Raw genomic sequence first — 20,376 nt, 5'->3', positions numbered from 1 at the left:
TGGGAGTGAGCCTAGAGCTGGGAATCTGCACAAAGAGTGACGGCTGACTCCTCTGAAGGCTGATTCAGGCTGAATCAGTTAAGACTTTTCAAGTACCAACAAACCCAGCTCAAACTGGCTTAAATGGTATGTGAATGAGTGAATGTAGGAATAAAAGAATCTGGCCTGGGGAGCAGCGGGGCCGGCCTGCCAGGGCCCCAGGCACACAGCCGAGTCCCATTGGAGGAGAGGCCGAGCCCGAGCCAGGGCCAGCCTTGGCTGGGGCCAGGGCTGTGGAAGGCTCCAGTTCTGTGGGGCACCAGCCCGCAAGGTCTGGAAGCCCTGGAGTCTGGCTGAGGTGGTGCCCCACCCACTGCCAGGGCCACTGGGGCAGGAGAGAAGCTTGTTCATGCCACAGGGCTGCTGAGGGCAATATGAGCTGGGGTTTGGGTGACCCAGGACCTTGGGAAGGACTGACAAGCCCCATATTCACTCATTCATTCACTGGAAGTTTTTTTCATCTTTTCATCCAGGCAACAGATATTTATGTAGGTGCCATGTCCAGGACCATGGTGAGCTGACCAGGTCCCTGACTGGCTCTGTGGAGTTCATATCCTGGAGAGGGGGACAGAAAAACCGACAGACTCTTCCCTCCCAGAGTAACAGGGGCAGCTTAGGGGGTGGGGAGGGCAGGGGGCTGTGAGAGAGAGAGGAGGGGCTTCTGTCCCTGTCTGGTGGTAGTCAGAGAGGGCTGCCTGGAAGAAGTGATACCCAGGCTGAGATCTGAAAGCCAGTGGGACTGAGCAGTCTGAAGTGGGAGGGGAGGGGTGTCTGAGGTAGAGGGAACAGCTTATGCCAGACCTGGACGCAGGAGAGAGTAGGTGAGGATCTCAGAGAGCAGTGAGGAGCCCCGTGTGATGCTGTGCTTTGGGTCCTGGCCCTCCCCCGCTCAGGTGGTGGACCCTCCTCTCCTCATGACTGCTGACATTCTCTCTCCTGGTGCCGTCGGCCTCGGGCCTGGGGCATCAGAAGCAGGGAACCAGGGTGGCCCTGACTCTGGGATTGAAATCCCTGGTATGTCCTGGAGGCCGCCTCGTCTAGAGCATCTGTGGCCTCCGGACAGGGTCTGGTTTTGCTGAGCCTGGAAAATACACCGCACGCCTAGAAGGATGAAGGCAGCTGGAAATCACGACAGATTTCTGGGATATCCATTTAAGAACCCAGAGATGACAGATGTCCTGCCTAATTCCAGGACAGTGGAAGGAGACAGGGAGATGCCAGCAGGGCATGCATGTGGGTTCCGGTGGGGGTGGGGGCCTCTTAACGGCCCACCCCTCCTGCCAGCGGCTTCCGATGCAGAGGAGGAGAGATGGGGTTTACTCTCCTCCTGACGCTCGGCTGGGGCGCTGATGATTCGCCCTGCCTCCACTCTGCTTGAGCACCTCGGCGTAGATGAAAGACGTTGACGCATCAACCGTTAACAAGCTGCACGGCCTAGAAGTGGGTGCGCAGACTGCCGTCGTCCTGCCCACGACTCCTGCCAGCCTTGCAGCCTTGCTGGCTGAGAATCAAACAGCACAGATGCAGCCTGGAAAGCAGAGTGGTGGGCAGGGGCCTGCCCCATGCACACGGCCCCCCCAAGACATGAAAGCGAGCTCCGGGAGTGCCAGAGACTGGCCACGAATCAATACTTCTCTGTGATAAGCTGCCTCATGCCAGTGAGGTAAGGATGTTCTGATGAACGCAGGTCCTTTTCCAAGCAGGGAGGAGTGGTTTTTCCCATTTTTGCCCTCCTCTGCATCTCTCTGAAGCTTAAGACCCACTGCGTGCCAGGCAGAGCAGAGGAGGCGTAAATGTCTATTTGATCATCCGCGGCATTTAGGGAGCTGCCGGCAGGAAGGACTGGGACCTGGTGATGCTCGCTGATCCTGGGCTTGATGCTGGGTTGGCTCTGAGGGTCCTGCTCCTGTCAGCCGTGCAGCCCGCCCATCTCCCCAGGGCCCTCCGTGGCCCGGCGGGCGGCTGTGCTTTGGGGACGTGAGCTCAGATTTGCTTTCTTTTGCTATGACGCTTGTGAATGCTCGTCTGTGACTCTTCTGCTGCACCTGCCCAAAGAGGGTGGATTTGACAGGCGAGGTGACAGGGATGTGTCTGCAGGTTAGGCACTGGGAGATAGCACATGTGAAGGGGCCCACTGGCGATAAATTTTGGACAGGGTCAGCAGCGAAAGGCGGAGACTTACTTGTCGGGCACAAAGAGGGCTGGGCGAAGAGACAAAGAGCAGATCTCGGCCCAGGCGGAGCTGGAGGCATCTGGCAGATACCGCAGGCAAGAGGTCAGTCAGGGAGGGAGGTCATGAGGTCCAAGTGGGGCACCGGCTCTCTCACCTCCATCAGGCCGGAGCAGGGAGGTCTGGGGCATCTCAGGGATGCCCCAGGGAGTTGTATGCATCTTGGTGCAAGTGCAGATCTGGCCCCGCCACTTACAAACTGAGCAAGTGGCCCAGGCAACTTGGGAGTGGGTTTCCCTATTGCGGGATTACACAAGGGAAATAATAACAGTGCCTCCTGTGCGCCAGGCCCTTTGCACTCTCATCTCACGTGCTCGTCAAGTTTATTCACTCCCCAAGCCCAGAGACCAGGCTTCTGAGCTGAGACCGTCTGGCTTTTTCCGCAGCACTGTGTGGCTCTCCTGTGTGTGACCGCCCTTGGCTCTGCACTTTGCACACAGTAGGTATCCAGAATGCTAGCATGAACCCTTCTCCTCCCTCCCTACTCTACCCTCTGGATACACTTAGACAGTACACACCTGTCAAGGCCTCACCTGTGCGCACAGCTGGGGTCCCCTCCGCAGGGCAGCCCTGTTATGGGAAGAGGTTCCCCACCCAGTGGCTGCATTACCCAACCCCCCAGGGTGTGGCCACGTAGTGAGATCTTGTGAACAGAATGTGTGTGGAAGTAACACATGTCATTAGCTAACATGGTTAAACAACGGGTGTGCTGGGAGCAGGCAAGGGAGTTGTTCAATGGATGGTGTTAGTTTGCACGGTGAAGGAGTTCTAGAGATCTGTTACACAAGATTGCCCTCCTGGACACTTGGAAATGCTTAAGATGGTACATTTGTGCTGCTAAAAAAATTATATTTCTTACCACAGTAAAAACAAACCCCCCAAACCAGATGTGCTGTCTCTATAGGGAGGACTCTAAGGGTGGATGGAGCCGGGATCCCTGCATGAGCCTGTGGAAGGCGCCTGGGAGTGTCCTGTGGCAGGAGAACTTCCTCCTGCACCTGTTCTGGGCTGCAGCCCCTAGGAAGTGCACCGTTCCTCCTTGGACGTCTAACCTGCACGCTGGGCCCGTGCCCTGGCCCACCTCAGGGCGTCTGATCACGCCAGCGGCACCGCCCAGCACGAGCTTTTGAGGAATGCACTCATAAGCACAGCTTTCTGGACCTGCTGGGCTGGCAGGTGCAGGAATCTGGGCGATTGCAGTTTGCACAGGTCGACCCTCAGACAAGCACGGCACCAATTATTTCTTGGTAAGCAGCTGTCCAGCCTTTTGTAGTGTAATAACAAGGAGTTCGCGAGCAAGCGTCTGTGAAGGCTTTGGCTTGGGAGCTTTTTCAGCTGGCTCTGTCTTTGCCAGCCTCTGTCACTCAGCAGGCACAGGAGAGACCTCAGCCAGCTTCCTGGGGCCGGCTCAGAGCCACGCTGCAGCCCTTCCGCTGGGACTGTTCCCTGCCAGGCACCTGGCCTCATCTCACCCTCCCTGCAGCACTGAGATGTAGATGCTCTTGTCCCTTATGAAAGATGGGGACCTTAAGGGTCACAAGAGGCCTCACAGGGACTGGTGGCAGAGCTGGAATTAAATCTGGGCATATCTTACTCCCAGACTCCTCCCCTTCTGCTACCTTGTTGGACCCTGAGTAGTCAGGGATGAATGCCTTTTGTACCCAGTCCCCTGCCTGTCTCTCCCCGCTCATCCCCAGCCTCTGCTCTCTGACACCCTGTGTTGTAGATACATCAAGCTTACGTCTAGGAAGTGCAGAGAACTCAAACTGGGTCCCTTACGTCATACAGACAACCAACATGTGCTGGAGGCTCATTCTGGGCCACAGTGTGCTAGGCTGCAGAAATGGCCATGAAGTCTTCCCCTCCCCAGAGTCACACCTCCTTGCCATGTTACTTTGAGAGCCCTTTCATTCTTACTCTAGACTTGGCCGTGAACTTGCTTTGGCCAGTGTAACGTTCACAAATGTCTTGCAGGTAGAAACGTGAGAAGACTGCACACTGGGCTGGTCCTCTCTTGCTGCTCCTGACACACTGCCTCCTTGTGAAGAAGCTTGTGCCATCCTCCTGGATGATGAGAGACCCACAGCCCATTTCAATCTGCTGCCTGGTGGACAGTCTGCCAACTGCTAGACAGATGAGCGAGGCATCGTAGATCATCAGTCACCAGCCAACCACCTGCTGAGAACAGACACATGAGCGAGCCCAGGAGAGGTCAGTTGAGCCCGCCCAGAGCACCAGAACTGCCCAGCTGACCCACAGAATTGTGAGCTAAATAAATGTGTGTTGTTTTAAACCACTACATTTTGGGGTGGTTTGTTACTTAGCAAAAGCTCACAGAAGACATTGTGTTTTAGTTACTTTTGCTGTATAACAAACCACCTCAAATCTAATTGCCTAAAACAACTGCTTTACCACGTTTATGGGTGTGAGTCAGGGATTCGGACAGGGTGTGGCAGGAATGACACGTCTCTGCTCTGTGATGTCTGGAGTCTCGGTTGGGAGCTCAAGGGATGACACAGAATATTGAAAACTTGGGGGCTGGGGTCATCTGGAGGTATCTTCACTCACTTCTGGTAGTAGATGCTGTCTGTTAGCTGGCATCCCAGCAGGGGCCGTCCACTGGGGCAGCTACATGTGGCCTCTCCGTGTGGCCTGAGCTTCCCCACTGCATGGTGGCTTCCAGGTAACTGGGCTTTCATGGAAGCCCAGGGCTCCAAAGGCGCGTGTGCCAGCTAACAAGCGGGAGGGGAACTGCCTTTAGTTCCTTGTCTCAGAAGTTACTCAGCATCACTTCTGCTACCTTCTGTTGGTCACAGGCCAGTCACAAACTCTCTGTTTCCCCCAGATTCACGGGAAGGGAATTAGACTCCACCTTGATGGGGAGAGGCAGGTTCTAGACAAGTGCATGGAGCAGGAAATCCACTGTGGTCACTTTGGGAAAATATAATCTGCCACCCATCGTCTTACCCAGTTCCTACAACAAGCCAATGAGGTAGCTACTATCATCTCCCCTCTTTTCAGATGGGAAAACCGAGGCTCAGATGGTTGGTGATGTGCTCAAGGGCACACTGTCAGGGATGTTGGAGCTGAGTCTAACCATTGCCCTCCACTGCCTGTCCTGGGCTGCCTTTCGGTGCTGGATCTAGCATCTCAGTTGACTTTTCCCTCCCCTCTCAGCTTCATGTTTTGTCCGCACTTGAAAGGGGACCATCTAAGTAGCCGCTGTACTTCTCAGTGTCCCTCTCGACCCTGTTGGGGGCCCCTGCCGTTTCCCTAATCCTCATCCAGAGGCCAGGGGTCTGTTATTACGGGGAAGGGGGAGGGATGGGACGTAAGTCACATGCTTGACTGACCGTTACCCTCCCTTCTTCTACAAAGACAGATAAAGCAGCGGTGCATTTTGGGTAATATTACTGTATGGGACATACTTATGCTAAGATCTCATTTATCTGAAATTCAAATTTCACTGGTGTCCTGTATTTTATCTGGCAGCCTTGTTCCATTCCCCTGTTAATGGACATTTCGTAGTTTTCCGTCTGGGGTTCTCATGAGGAGAGCTGCTCTGAGGATTCTGGTACCTGACTTTTGGTGAACATATGGACTCATTTCTTCTGGTTGTTTACCCAGGAGGGGAATTTCTGGGACATGGGGAATGCATATGTTCAGCTTGGTACACACTGCTGAAAGGCCTTCCAAATGGTACCAATTTACATTCCAACCAGCAGTGTGTGAAATTTCCAGTTGCTCTGTATCCTCGCCAGTCCTGGGCCTTTTCTGCTTTTTTCATTGCAGTCATTCTGGTGGGTGTGTTCGGGCTTAATTTCCTTGTGGCTTTAATTTGCACATCCCTGAGGACTCCTGGAGCCGGGCACCTTCTCACGTGCCCAGTGGCCATTCGGGCCTCCTTCTTTGCGAATTGCCTCTTCCACCGTGTTGCTCTGCGTTTTGCTGCGTCGCCTGCCTTTCCCTTACTGCTCTGTAGGCATTTCTTACATAGCCGGGATCCAAGTCATTTGTCAGATATATGTCGACTATCTTCTCTCGGGGCATCTTAGGGAACAGCCGAGAGAGGTCAGCCATGGGTCTTGCGGGGGACTTAGAAGAACTGGGAGGGAGGAGGAGTTTGATGAGAATTCCTGTGGTCAGTGAGTTGGATCTCCCCAAACGGCCTTCGAGAAGCAGACGCGAAGACCACACTGTGTTTCTGTGAATGCCTTACTCCTTCTGAGACGGGGCCACTTGGGGCCCTTGGATATGTTCAGATCTTGGCATGAAAGTGCAGATAAATTTCCATTGTATTGAGTTTATAATGTAGTCGTGGAAAATTTAACCTGGGAAGTTTAAAAGCACTTTAGGAAATTTGTATATATCCCAGGTTAACTTTATTACATATTTCCACATTGGGACGGAAGAGGTCACCCTTAAGAGAATGGAGATCCTTATTTTTCCTAGAAGGATAAACCCCTCCAGAACACACACTTGGTAAGAATAAAATGATTACTATTTGAACACCAGTGGCATCTGAAAGGTGCACCTAATTCATAAATCAAGGCTGCATAGCACGTGATATTTATGGCTATTCTTGCAGGAGGAAATATTAAAATTTGTAAGAATTGTAAACGCTGTCACACAAAGTGCTACAGCCATCGGTCGTAATTGATGACTTCCTCTTGGGTCTATTGAATAACTTAATTTCATTGCTATACAGATGACATTGATGTGCTTTTATAATTAATTTAGTTCTGAGAGCTGCTTTGGGCGCCAGGATTTCAGGGAGTGGGTAGAAAGCGGCTCAAGGTACAAGGAGACACATGAAGACTGATTCTGAAATCAAAAGACAGTAACACTAATAGGAAACAACAGGCTTGGTGGGATCCTGTCATAAAGGGAACACGCCTGGGGGTGTTGTTGGGAGGCAGATACTAAGGAGTGTTTCTGACGCTGCTGCATTTGCATCGGAAGCCCTCGTGTCCCGAGGCTGTGGTTTACGAGCAGGGAATGTGGAAAGCCTCCCTCTTCAGCTGGGATCGTGGTTGCTCTTGAGACTAGAGACTTCCACCTACAAAACTGGTCTCACAGCAGCATTCTGAGGGGATTCAGGGAGGGTCAGAAATTTACCAAGGATGCTGACTTGGAAACCCGGCTCCTGCCCTGCCCAGTGCATTCTTTACAACTAAACAACCAAAAAAACATTTGTGGGGATCTTTCTTCTTGCCAGGCATGCTGTTAAATTCTTTGCTTACATTGTGTCGACAGGATTGTTTCCTTCCTCTTCTAAGAAAAAGCCTTTGACTTGTTACAAAATAAGGCACATTTTGGGGCTATTCTTTAGAAAACAGAGTTCAACAGATCAGCCATGCCTTCTTCCCTGGGTGCGCTACTCCCAGTGCTCCGTTTTGGGAGGGGGGTTTGGAAGCTGGAGCCCATAGGCTGGTGGATGCTGAGCCGTGGACTCTTTTTCCAACACTTTCCCTTTTCCTTAAAGGGACCCTCAAAATGTGGAGAGGTAGTTTGCCTGGAAAATCTTTTATGCTTCCTCCTCACCCGAGTGCTTGAGTAAAGTATAAGACTTAGATGTGGCCCAACCTAAAAAGTCATATTTTATTAAAACCCCTCCAAAGCACGGTCAGTTCAGATGCAATTGCAGGAAAGAGAAATGATCTTTCTCTAACTCTGAGAAGCATGAGTTTAGGGCTCTGCACACACGCGGTGAATTCCCCAGGGGCTGATGTTAAACAACTGGAAAGGTTAATGGGAAAAAAGGGTGCCCAAATGCAATTTCCACTGACTTAATGTTTCATCAATGTGGTCAGCCCTGACCAAGCACCAGTCATTGCCAGGACTGGGAGGGTGCCGGTGGGGCTGCGTGGTGTGTGTGTGTGTGTGAGCACATGCCTGTGCAGCGATGTGTGAGTGTGTGCTGTGAATGTGTGTGTATGACTGTGTGTGCAAGTATATGTGGTTTGTATATTGTGTGTCCTTGCATGTGGGCAATGGTGTACGTGTGTGGATATGTGTATGTGTGGCGTGTGTTCATGTGTGTGTGTGGATACAAGTGCACGTGTATGAGATTATAACTATATGTGGATTGTGTCTGTGTGACTCTGCTTGGTGCATGTGTGTATGTGTGTGTGTGGTGTGTGGGCATGTGGGGTGTCTGTGTGTGTGGTGTGGTGGGGGAGGAGGGCGTGCAGAGGCGTCCTGCCCCCAGGAGCCCGCTTGGCCTGGCCGGGAGAGAATGCGCGACGTGTGCGGAGCACCCTGTTCCTTTGTTATCCAGCGCCCCCTGGACCTCCCTCCCCTCCCCTCCTCCACTGCCCTGAACTCCTGCCACCCTGGATTGCTTGGTGTTCCCAACTCCCCATCTAGGAAGTCTTTGCTTTGCTGGGCCCTTTGCCTGGAACAGCTTCCCCTCTGTTCCTGCATCTCAGCCCCCCTGTCTGTGGGGGGACAACCCTGAAATCCTCGCAGGCCCCATGTTTTCTACCCCCGTCATTTTGCAGCGACTCTGGGATGATTCCACCTGGGAGGCAGCCGGTTGCTGTGAGCGTGGGGGGTTGTGTGACCATCATGAAGGGGAAGCGGGTCGTAGGTCAGTGTCTGAGACGACAGAGAAGTGTGTGTCCCAAAATTGTTAAGCAAACATCAGAGGCTGAGGTAGTGGGGGGAGAACTAACCTGGAGAATATGTGAGAGCTCTCGGCTGAGTCGGGGTCCCGAGTACCGGGAAGATGCGTGGGAACGCCCCACGGAGAGGCTGGCCTCCGCTCGGGGGTGGTCTGCAGATCTGGGGACCTCGGTCAGGCTCCTGGTTATGGCTTTACACGTGAGACTACAAGCAATTGAGGGAGAAAAGCCTCAAGCTCGCCGCCTGGAGCTGAATCAGGGGACGGGACAGCGTCCACCTCAGAACTTGGTGAGGAGCCGCCCATCCGTCCCCTCGTGCCCATCCGTCCCCAGAGCCATGTGCACACGCCTGTTGTTGGGGGGGACCTTGATCTTTCAGTCACGCTGGGCAGCCTGGGAGGCTGGCGTGTTCTCCAGCCTTACCACTGTCTCCTTGGGGAAGAGGGAGGATAAACTGCCCTTCCGAAGCCAGGTCCCCCAAGTGGGTGTGGAGCAAGAAGGTTACAGAGTGTGGAAGGCAGCCTCCAGCGTGGCCGCCTTCTGCTCCTCGCGCTCGTGTGTGACCCCCTCCCCCTCTGGACTTACTGATTCCCTCCTAACAGTAGAATCCTGCAGGAAGGATGGGATATGACTTCTGAGATTAAATGAGAGAAAGCCTGTACTTCTGTCTTGGTGCCTTGCATCTCTCCTTTCTCTCTTACCGATCGTGAATGACAGGCTTCCACGCTGTGAGAACACCCCAGTGGAGAGGCCCCGCTATGGGGCTGAACTGTGTCCCCACAAAATCCATGCCTTGGAGTCCTAACTCCCAGCACCTCAGAATGTGACTGTACGCAGACATAAGAGGCTTTCACAAGGCAATTAGGTTAAAATGAGGCCCCTGGAATCTTTGTGTAAGCCGCCAGTCAGTGGTACTTGATATGGCAGCTGGCGCTGACTAATGCATGCCCATAATCACATCAGCGAGCCTGAAGGCACATCCTTGAGGCCTGTGACAGCCACACGAGTGGGCTTGGAAGCGGACTTCCCAGCCCCAGTCAAGCCTTGAGATTTAACTGCAGGCCTGGCCCACAGCCTTACTGCTGCCTCACGGGAGACCCTGACCCAGAGACATCCCGCTGAGTCGTGTCTGGATTCATGTACAATAGAGTAAAATTAAGAAAACATTTCTCTATAGTGATTAACTGAATATAAAAAATAAAAAAGCAGAATAGTGTACTTTAACCAGTTTCTTAAGCCATGTCTATCTCTGACCAATGTCAGTGGTGTTACATTTTTTTCCCAATATGGGCTCATCATTTAAATTATTTTTTTCCATGAAATTTCCCATAATTCTTCTTTAAAGAAATATTTTGTGGTTAATAAATGTGAATTTTTTGACACCTTCAATTTACTCATCATTGTAGATTACATTGTTTTCAGTTGGGAAATACTCTCTTTACAGGTGTTGGCACATCTGTTTGGCTCAGGATAAATGAAGAATGTTCCCAATGCTACTTTTTGGTATTCAAATGTGAAAATCCTTCAGCCTAAATACTTTACCAGATACTGTCTTTTTGCCTCCTTTTGGAATGAATACCTTTCTTCAACAAATATTTTTACAAGATAAAACTCATCAAACAAATTGTCTTTATGATTCTTTTGAATGCTTCATTAAATTTAGATGCTGCAAAATTGTAGGCTTTTTCCATCTCCTGCCCTTCTGGGACAGAATGTAATTTCTTCTAATTAAAATAGAAGCTCCATCAAAAGACTCTTCTTATAAGTCAAGATGAATATTCTGAAGTACCCTTATAGAATTTCAATGTTGAGCTCTCAATTAATGTGTTCCCTCTCTCTTTTATTTTTTAGGGATAAATTCCACTGGCTCTTTATTTGAAAGTTCTGTTTTCAATTAATGCAGTTCTTTCAGAGCTTTAGAAGCTAAAAATCCAGGTATTGAATAATCTTGGTTCTCTAATTTTTTGAACAACATGCATCCAAAATTTAGAGGGCTCATTTACAAAAATGTTCCATATTATTGTAGGGCACTTAGATTGGCTTCAAAAGCTCCAACTCTTCTAAAATCTGATAAATGGCAGGTGGCAGCGAGAAAGCACATTGAGCCATGAGAAACATGTTTTTATTTTTGTTTTCAAATTTTTTATCCATGTTGTCACAAAATACTGGCATATACAGTTTTACTTAAATTGGTAGAACATCAGCTTACTTGATATGAATTATATGTGCACCAATTTCAAGTAAATTTCTGCTTCATATGTTTATTTCTTTTTCGTTCCCCCAGTTTTATTGATGTGTAACTGACATAACATTGTTTAAGTTTAAGGTATAGAGTGTGGTTTTGATTTGCATTTCCTGGTGGTTAGTGATGACGAGCATCTTCTCATGTACCTGTTGGCCATTCTCTGTTGGAAAATATTATTCAGGTCCTTTGCTCATTTTTTAACTAGATTTTTTTTTTTTTGGTTTTGGTTTTTGTTATTGAGTTGCAGGGGTTCTTTATGTATTTTGGGTATTAATCCCTTATCAAATATTTGTTTTGCAAATATTTTCTACCATTCCACAGGTTGTCTTTTCATTTTCTTGATTGTTTCTTTTGTTGCATAGAAGCTTTTTGTCTGACATACATATGTTTCTTAATTTAGTAAGAATGTTTTTACCATGACACTGTGCTCCACCAAAAACTGTATGTGTAGTATCATTGCAAAAACAAGCACTATTTAGTGTCAATGTCAATTGCACAATAGTATTCATAGTAATCTCAGATGATGCACAATTAATAAAGAAAGCTTCCAAAAGCTTTATTCTGAGTCCATAACTTGGATGAAAAAAACAGGAACATTATTGAGACGAACTGATTCTTCTATTTGAGGAAACTAATTACACTTAAAGAAAACTCGCATTATTTTACTATTTATGTAGCTCTCCTAATGAAGCCAACGTGTAAACACTGATAGTTTCACTTTTTGTAAATGAAGGGACCGTTTGGGATTGAAAATGAGTGCAATTTGAGTCTCACTTTTATTAGGAAGTAGAAAATGGTAAAAGACTGTCTCTTCTGAGGAAATGTTAAGAAATCATTGGATAGAAAATTTATATATTCTTAAAAAGCTATTGGAGACCTGTGGATGCAAAGAAGTCTATATTCCAGGGAGAGAGCCAATCCTTTCTAGATGAGCAAAGATTGGTGACTGATTTTAAATCTGGGAGACGTTAACTAGATAGCATATGGGTGGGCAGAGGAGTGAGTTTGCCATTGATAAAGATATTTTGCAGGAATAAAATAAGCTTAACTTTTAAGTACTATGTAGGCTGGCATGAGGGATTGGAATTTTGAAAAGCCCCAAATGCAAAACTGATCTTCTTTGCCTGCTAATAAACTGAGTAAGCTAAGGTTGAGTGTGTGGCTGGAAAGCAGAGAGATCTCATGGTCTCATGATGCCTGGTTCCAAAGCTGTGCTGGGAGGTACGGCCTGATTTCAACCACAAACATTTTGAAATCACAGGTAGATTAAAACTAATTAAAATTGCAACCCAGCTCCAACCACGCTCAGTTCCTGATTGGGTGAAAGTAATCAACTCTTTAGCTTAGATGCTTGACAGAGGAAAGGATATGAGTTATCCACCCTTATCTCTAATTTTCTTTAATATGCAATGTCTACAACTTAATTTAAAATATAGGATATGTAAAGAAGTAGGAAAACGAGACTCATAGTTAAGAGAAGAAATAGTAAATAGAAGCAGATCTACAAATGATTCAGATGTTGGAGTTAACAGACATGACCTCTGAAATATCTAATATAAATGTTTCAAAAATTAGAGGAAAAATGGATAATGTGATCGAACAGATGGAGAATTTTAGTAGAGAAGTGGAAACTCTAAAATAAAACCAAATGGAAATTTTAGAATTGGGAAAAAATGCAGAATGTGAAATAAAGAATTAATTGTTTGAGCTTAATTTACTACACTGAACAGAATAAAGGATTAGTGAACTCAAGGATAGTCAATAGAGAGGAAAAAGAACAGACTTTTAGAAGCTATGTTACTTGGTGTACATATTTTATATATACTGCACTTAGTATCTCTCACATAACCCACTGACCTCACCGAGTGGTGGCCTGCCTGGCAGCTTTGTGCCTCCCACAGGCTGTGGCACAGGTCACAGCACACTTGGATGGTATACTAAGTTGCCAGCAAGAGCAGCAGGTTTAAAGACTTCTACCCCTGACCTGAGATTAGCAGGTTATCCCTAGCTGCTCATGTTCCTGTGGACTTTGTTTTATCAGCAAGGGCATTACGTAGTATCTTTGAAAGGGAGATGTTAGTTACCGGGACATATGGTCACCCTATTGTTGGCCCTTGATCTATGACGTCCAGAAAGTCTTTCTGACGTCCTTTGTGGAATAGTCTGCTAGGGCTGTTGTAAGAGTACCACAGACAGTGGCTGAAACAGCAGACATTTACTACCTCTCAGTCCTGGAGGCTAGAAGACCAAGGTATTAGGAGGGCTGGTTTCTTCTGAGGGTTCCCTCCTTTCCTGTGTCTTCACGTGATCTGCCCTTTGTACGTGTCTGTGTCTGAATTTCCTCTTCTTATTAGATCAGTTATATTGGCTTATGGCCCACTGTAATAATCTCATTTTAACTTAATTTCCTCTTTAAAGGCCCTAACTCTAAATACTGTCCAATTCTGAGGATTTTCTTTTGTTATATTCCATCGATTGCTCAAACTTTGCCAAATTTTAGTTTCTTTATAATTAGACCAGGACTTTTTCTTTTTTTCTTTTCTTCTTTCTTTCCTGGCATTTCAATGGCCTTGTTTTTACTTTTTTAACAAAGAACTATATACCTCCACTATATATTGAGGCCTGGTCACTCAACTGTGCTCTTTGTTAGAGAAAATGTTTTCTTCTTGAATATTTACTTTCTTCTCAGAGTTCTCTGATCTCCGGTTACGACTTGGACAGGCTGTTTCCAGTTCTGCTACTCAGCTGCGACACCAGGCTTTTCCCCTTGGATTCCTGGGTTAAGTCTTCCCTTTTTTAGAATTCCCGTCTTAAAAATTCCTGTATGGATTACTTTTTTATTTGCTAGTGAATACCCTGAGAGGATGTTTCCCAAAAAGAATATTTGGGATGTAAATTTTCTAAGTATTTTTATACCCAAAAGATTCATTTTGTCTGTATACTAATTAAGTAGTTTTTAAGAGGAAAAATAGAATTGTAAATTTAGAATTTTATCTCTTTAATAAGAACTCTGGGGTATTGGTCTATTGTCTTCTGGTTTCCATTGTTGCTGTTGAGAAGTCACACGTCAGTCAATGTGATTGTAATTCCTTTGCATAGAATCTGTCTGGAAGATTTTAGAATCTTCTCCTTCCTCTCAGATGTGTCTGGAAGTGGGTCTTTTTTCATTCCTTCTTCTTGGTACCTGGTCGGTTCTATTGACCTGAAGATGTATCTGTTCCCTTGGTGCTTGGGGTTATTATTCTATCATTTACATCATTTAGATATTTTCTACCTTTTATATTTTCCAGAATTCTTAGTGAATGGATACAGGGTTCCTTATATTGATCTTATATGTCTTGCATATTTTCAGTCATATTTTCCTCTGTCTTCTTGACATGCATTCTGAGAGATTTCCTGAACTTTATTTCTATGGATTTTTCTTGTTCTAGCAATGTCATTTCTAAGAACTCTTTCTTGATCTCCAATCATTTTAAGTACCACTTGTTCTCTTTTTAGAGATATATTATCTTATTGAATTTCTCTAAGGACTTTCAGAAGTCCTCTAAGGTCTTTTAGAAGTTCCTTCCATTCTCTGATTTTGTCTGTTTGCTGCTTCTCGCCTTCTGTGCTGTGGGTCTTCTCCGACGCCTTGTTGGGCTGTCCGTGTGTATGAAAGGAGAACCAGGGTGTGAATGTCTGCAGGTGGTGAGGGTTTCTTTGCCTCCGGGGCAGAGTCATTCTGCTTGGATTTCTGCTCGGACAACGGGCTCCATCCACCTGAAGATTTATACATTCCTTTGGCACTTGGGAATATTACTGTATTCCTCACAGAATTTATACATTTAATCCATTTTATTAATTTTCCCCCCTAGAATTCCTAGTAAATTCTGACTTTGTGAGAGAGGAGGTTATGAGGCTTGAGGGAGCCTGGGATGGAAGGATGGGCAAAACCTGTGGGCTGACGGGAAAAGAAGGCATAAAACTGGCAGAGGGGCCAACATAGAAATAGAGACGTGTGTGTGTGTCTGTGTGGTGGGGAGGGTGAGAGCTGGGCAGATCAGAGTGGAGACTGCCTCCCAGATGTGGGGAGGGTGAGGTGAGATGTGACCGTGGGGCACTTTCTAGCTGGAGGGCAGGAGTGCAGGCCTCGGTACCATCATCACAGCCAGGGAGGGTAAGGGCAGGGGCAGAGGGGACAACCAACCTCCTGGGAGGGTAGAGGGAGGAGAAGGGTCTGAGCACTGCCCACTCTGGGGCTGCGAGAGAAAGAGGGTGAGCACGGGGTGGGGAGCATCTGCTCCTTCCTTCCTTCCTTCATCCATCACACTGACTTAATGTCTCCGCTGTCTCAGTCTGGCTGGGCACCGAGGGGCACTGCAGGTGGACAGGTTGGACTTCCTCACCCAAAGCTACCTCTTTTTCCATAACCATGGCCCATGAGACGCCCTCTTTGTCTAAAGTGAGTGGCAGCTGCCCACCTTGTTGTCCCACAGTAAAGGTTACGATGCCCCGTCACACGGGTGAGCTCATATGTTGCGGGCACTTACATCCAAGTTGGAGCGAGGACTTAGATGTTACCCAGATGTGGGTGTGGCCTCCGCTTGCTTAACCTCTCCAAGCTTCAATTTTCGCATGCGCAAAGCTGAGACAATAACATGTTCATCACTTCACTTTTCTAAGCCTCAGGTGCATCCACGTGAAATAGGATCAGGACACCCACCTCCCCCGGGGGCTGTGAAGCTGTGAGGATTTGTGCAGTGTCCACGTGGTTGTTGTTGCGTTCAGTCTGCAGTTGAGAAAATGCAGCCTCTGCCTCACTGATGGATCTGGGTTCCGTGGCTGTGGGTGGATCTCGGTGCGTTGCCCCTTCTGTCCTGCCAGTTGAGCTGGATGTGTCCTGGCACAGCCCAGACTCCCTCCTTATGCTGTTCTGAGTCCCAGCTCCTGTGCCCGCAGGGCCGGTCTGCTTCCTGGAGAGAAGAGAGGAGAGTGTGAAATCGCCTTCCCAGGTGGGAACAGACACAGGCAAAGGCTCTCTGATGTGTTCTCACTCCTCGGCTGGGCTCTGATGGGGGGGAGGGGCTCCTTCAGAAGAACTGGGTGACCAAGGCCAGAAGAGCTGTGCAGGAGAGCTGTCACCAAAGACATCCACTGTTGGATGCTGGTTCCAAGATCTGCAGATGAGGTTGGCTGTGGTCCCAGCACGTCCAGCCAAACCCACCTTCTGTCGACAGGAGGCTGTGAGAGTGATTTTGACCTCCGAGCACATGCAGCCAGGCTGCAGGGAGAGATGTTTGTTTTATAGCCCAACGGCCACTGGGAGGAACACGTGATGCTGAGCTTGCTGGGTGACTAAACACAGTTCGGACTCTGGCAGGAAATGGATCTTGTGGCATTCAAGCTCATCCAGGATCAAACTCAGCTCCCCGCTGTCCACTCCCAGCTGGTGACAGCTGCTCCTGCAGCTCCGTGCCGACGCTGGCCGTGCTCAGGGCGCCCGCCTGCCTCTCTCTGGGGGGTGTGACGGCCCCACGTGGACTCGGGGGTCCCTGTTACAGAACATTTCTGCCACCTGGCTTGCACGTGGCCTCCCCACCCCTTGAGGCCGGCAAGCCCAAGCACGGTCTGTCCATTTTACAGCAGAAACGGGCTCAGAAGGTTGATGCTCTTCTGCTGCCCTTTTGAAATTTTAATAATTTTATCTTTGAATTTAGGTTTTGTAAGTGAAATCTGATGGAACCATGGAGCATGCACATGAATGGAGCAGATCCATGCAGGATAATGTCGTGGTTCCTCCATCCCCACTTGCAGAGAGAGTTCTTGAAGCCCTGAGAGCACAGAACTCCAGGGGACCCTGAGGCACGGGGGTTCATTGTGACTTCAAGTGAGTACAAGACACGTGTGTTACATCAACGGGGTAACACGACTGGGTGGGCAAGGGCACTGACATCCCCGCGAGGCCACACTTTCCGTTCAAACCAGAACTTGCTTTGAACGTAGGAACACGAATGGCCAAGCAACCCTGTCTTATCCTTTCTTGCTCAGGTTACATCCATGTGTTAATCAGCTGCTGACACTGAAAATGATGACATGGAGGGAAACGGAGAGACAGGACAACCACAGGCCCTTTTCTTTTACTCCTTATTCAGCAGTAAGGCCGAGGCGCAGAGTGTGGGGAGAATGTGAAGGAGTGAAATAAAAGCCGCCGAGTTTTGTGCAGAGTTGCTACTGTTCCTGTAAGGACAAAGCCACATTTGTGTGCATAAAGCACAAAAGTGTGTAATTTCAGTGATTCCAAATACGAGCTAATGCTCTTATATTTGCATTTAGAACTGGCATCGCACGGTACAATGATGAATGGTAAATGGTAAAATTCATGTTGTAATTACAAATTTTAATTATTCTGTACTTAGAACAACATTAAATAGTGAATAAAAAGACACCATGACAAGTCGAGAGACACAGAGAGAAAGACACACAAGGAAGACAGGAGAAAACTTCGAATTTTAGTAACATTAATGGCACTGTTCCCCTGCTGTTTGAACGAGGGGCCCCACAATTATGAAGACAGCCCTGGGACAAGGGAAGGGACTGAGAGCACGGGAGGCCCATCATGATCCCAGAGTGCTTCGGGGCTGAGCCAGGAGCAGAGGCTGGTCTCTGATGGAATCTGGTTGCCGGGTCCGTAGGGATGATGGCGATGATGGCGGTGATGGCGGTGATGGCGGTGAGGAGGAGGAGGATGGTGATTGACATCACTGAGCTAAGAAGTAGCTCGCTCATCTTCGTGGGAATCCTACTAGCTCTGACGGCTTGGCAGACCACACTGGGGTCAGCCCTTGCCTTCGGAGGCCAGAGGTGCCTCCTCCTCAGGGCCCCGTACCTGTGGCCTGGGCTCCCTGCCTGAGGCCCTCCCCCAGGGGGAGGCAGGCTGGCTCTGTAGCTCACGAGGGTATGCACGGCTGTCTCGTTGGGATTCTAGGAGGGAAGTAGGGAGATCCGGCAGCAGCTCTTGGGAGGCATGCAGTGTGCTCCTCCCTGTGAAGACCCTCCTTTGCAAACAAGAGGGTTGTGGTGCTCACCTGGTGGTGGCTACTGGAGTCTAATCTAGAATGCTGGTAATTTCTTCAAAGCTCCACCAAGACAAACCTGATGGCCAAGGCCGTACGCTGGGATCTGAACCCAGGCCTGCCTGGCTCCCAAATCCAAGCTCTTGAAATACAGGAGACGTTGTACCTGCAGCAGGAGGAGGACACTCTGGGTGGCCCTGCCCTCTCACACTTTTCCGGATAGCCCCGCTGGTAGCTTCACCATTGCCATGGGGGCCAGGGCTGCTCTTATGGTGCATTTGGGCCTGGGACCTGGAGGGGGCGCTCCAAGCTCTGGGGAGCCCTCCCCACAAATTGAAGCCAGCCTCCACTTTTCCACAAGTTCGAGTGAGACCAGCCTGCCCTGGGCTCCCAGCCAGGCTGTGGCCAGACTTCATGAGATCACCCAAGAAGGGTGGTAGGAATGGCACAGACCTGGAGGCCTTGGTTCCCTTTTCTGGAGAATGCGAGCTGGACTTGATCGTCTCCAAGACCCTGTGTCCGGATGGCACTCACAAGGCTGGTTCCCACAGGCTGGGCCAAGAGGCCAGGTTTCTAGGTTAATCCAGGTGAGAAGCAGTTCAGAGTTTCACCCACATGCAGCTAGGCCCACTTAGGGTAGGACCGTGAGGATCAGGGCACTGGATGGGAGGGAGGCGACACCCGAATGAGCCTGTGGGAGGCTCGCCCCTCTTGGCCGAGCGCTGGGGCTGAGGGTGGGGTGGGGGTGGTTCCCCTCCCCGGCCACAACTTCCTGGACCACTGATTTACCAGATGCATCAATCTGCCAGATGGCAACTGATTTAAAACACCGTTTTATTAACACAAACTAAGATATTATGAATTAAACATGGAGTCTGCATGAACTCTGCATGAGATATCACAGAAATTTCATATTTTCAGAGAGCTGCTTTGAATGACTGCTCCTAGGATCCCAGATCAAATTTACCCTCCTCAGCTGGGGCTCCCCCCGGGCCAGCGGGAGGGCCAGTGATGATGGCTGACTCCTGCCGGCACTCTAGAGTTTGCATGGGCGGGCACGTTTGTTCTCACTGCACATGGAGGTTGCTAGCATTCATTACCTGTGTCCGCGTTTCACAGGCACTGAGAGGCGCAGCCGTCAGCAGCCCCGCCGCAAACCACGCTCAGCCCAGATGGAACCCATATCTTGAGACACTTGCTACCAAACTTTCTCCTTCATGTGCTCCTTCCCGGGTCCTGTGCTCTGGGATGCCACACGGCCGCCTGGGGACCCAGGGAGGCGGGCCTTGGCTGCTTCAGGAAAGGCATGATTTGCTGGACAGCTGCATGCCCCATGGTCCTGACCAAGGATGAAGATTGAACTGGTCCATGCAGTGGACTGGGAGAAGGTGGCCCTCTGGCCTTTGTTCGAGGACTTTGCCACTTGGGTGCACATGGGTTGGGGGAGGATGCCACACGTTGCCAAAGAATGTTCTCCCCTCCTTTCGCTTATCTTGTACCTCTGTCCTAGGACTCGTGTGTGCAGCTGGGAAGGAGTCTCGTGTCCAGCCAGGGTGGAGGCTGGCCTGGTCTGTGTCACCCTGACCTACACCTTGTCCTGGGCACGTGTTCCCTCAGACCTGGCCCACAGACTGCTTCCGGGGCATGGGAGGAGAAGGTGGGGGCTGGGATGGTCCCAGAAGAAGGTTGCACGCGGACTTCCACTCCCCCTCTGGGGTTGAGGCAGTGAGATGTTTGGTTGCTGAGTTGGCCCAGGTTATAAGTGGGCAAAGGGTCATCCCACATGGGATGAATTTGTCCTTCTCCCCAGCCAGTCAGGCAGGGTGCATGAGGTTGCATGAGGGCAGACGGAGGCCTGTGACATGCAACCCCCTTCCCTGCACACCTCCTTTGAACCACGGACATGCTTTCCCACTGATTTGAAAACACTTGCAGCAGAAATCTGGTGAGGCTGTGGCAGTCGGGGGAGGCTGTCTGTAAGTCTCTGGGATGTTGTCAGCACACAAACTGTGAGCATACCCTTGCTGGGAGAAGAGTCAGCTCCTTATTATGATAATAAGTGGCAGTTACTAATAAACATAACACTGAGAAAGTGGAAATAATTCACTGAATGTTCAGTGCCAGCCAGTGATCATAATTGGTCCTTCATGGTACCGGCTCATGGCAGTGATCTTATGTGTCCTG

The 20,376-nt window shown here is 49.3% G+C and overlaps 1 long non-coding RNA gene across 2 annotated transcripts; it reads left to right on the top strand.

Annotated features, from left to right (window-relative positions):
- The first annotated feature begins 716 nt into the window (after positions 1 to 716).
- LOC140699457 (uncharacterized) lies at positions 717 to 20,294 on the top strand. 2 transcript variants are annotated; one of them, XR_012077641.1, is made up of 4 exons: positions 717 to 1,702; positions 4,244 to 4,480; positions 16,837 to 17,006; positions 19,312 to 20,294. It is a non-coding gene; the product is annotated as an uncharacterized lncRNA (long non-coding RNA). The 2 variants fall into 2 exon arrangements; XR_012077642.1 differs by lacking the exon at positions 19,312 to 20,294 and adding an exon at positions 17,168 to 17,343.
- The last annotated feature ends 82 nt before the right edge of the window (positions 20,295 to 20,376 follow it).

Source organism: Vicugna pacos, chromosome 11, assembly GCF_048564905.1.
Source record: "Vicugna pacos chromosome 11, VicPac4, whole genome shotgun sequence".
NCBI lineage: Eukaryota > Metazoa > Chordata > Mammalia > Artiodactyla > Camelidae > Vicugna > Vicugna pacos.
The sequence above is the reverse complement of the archived record's forward strand: the minus strand, read 5'-3'. Positions and strand labels throughout refer to the sequence as shown.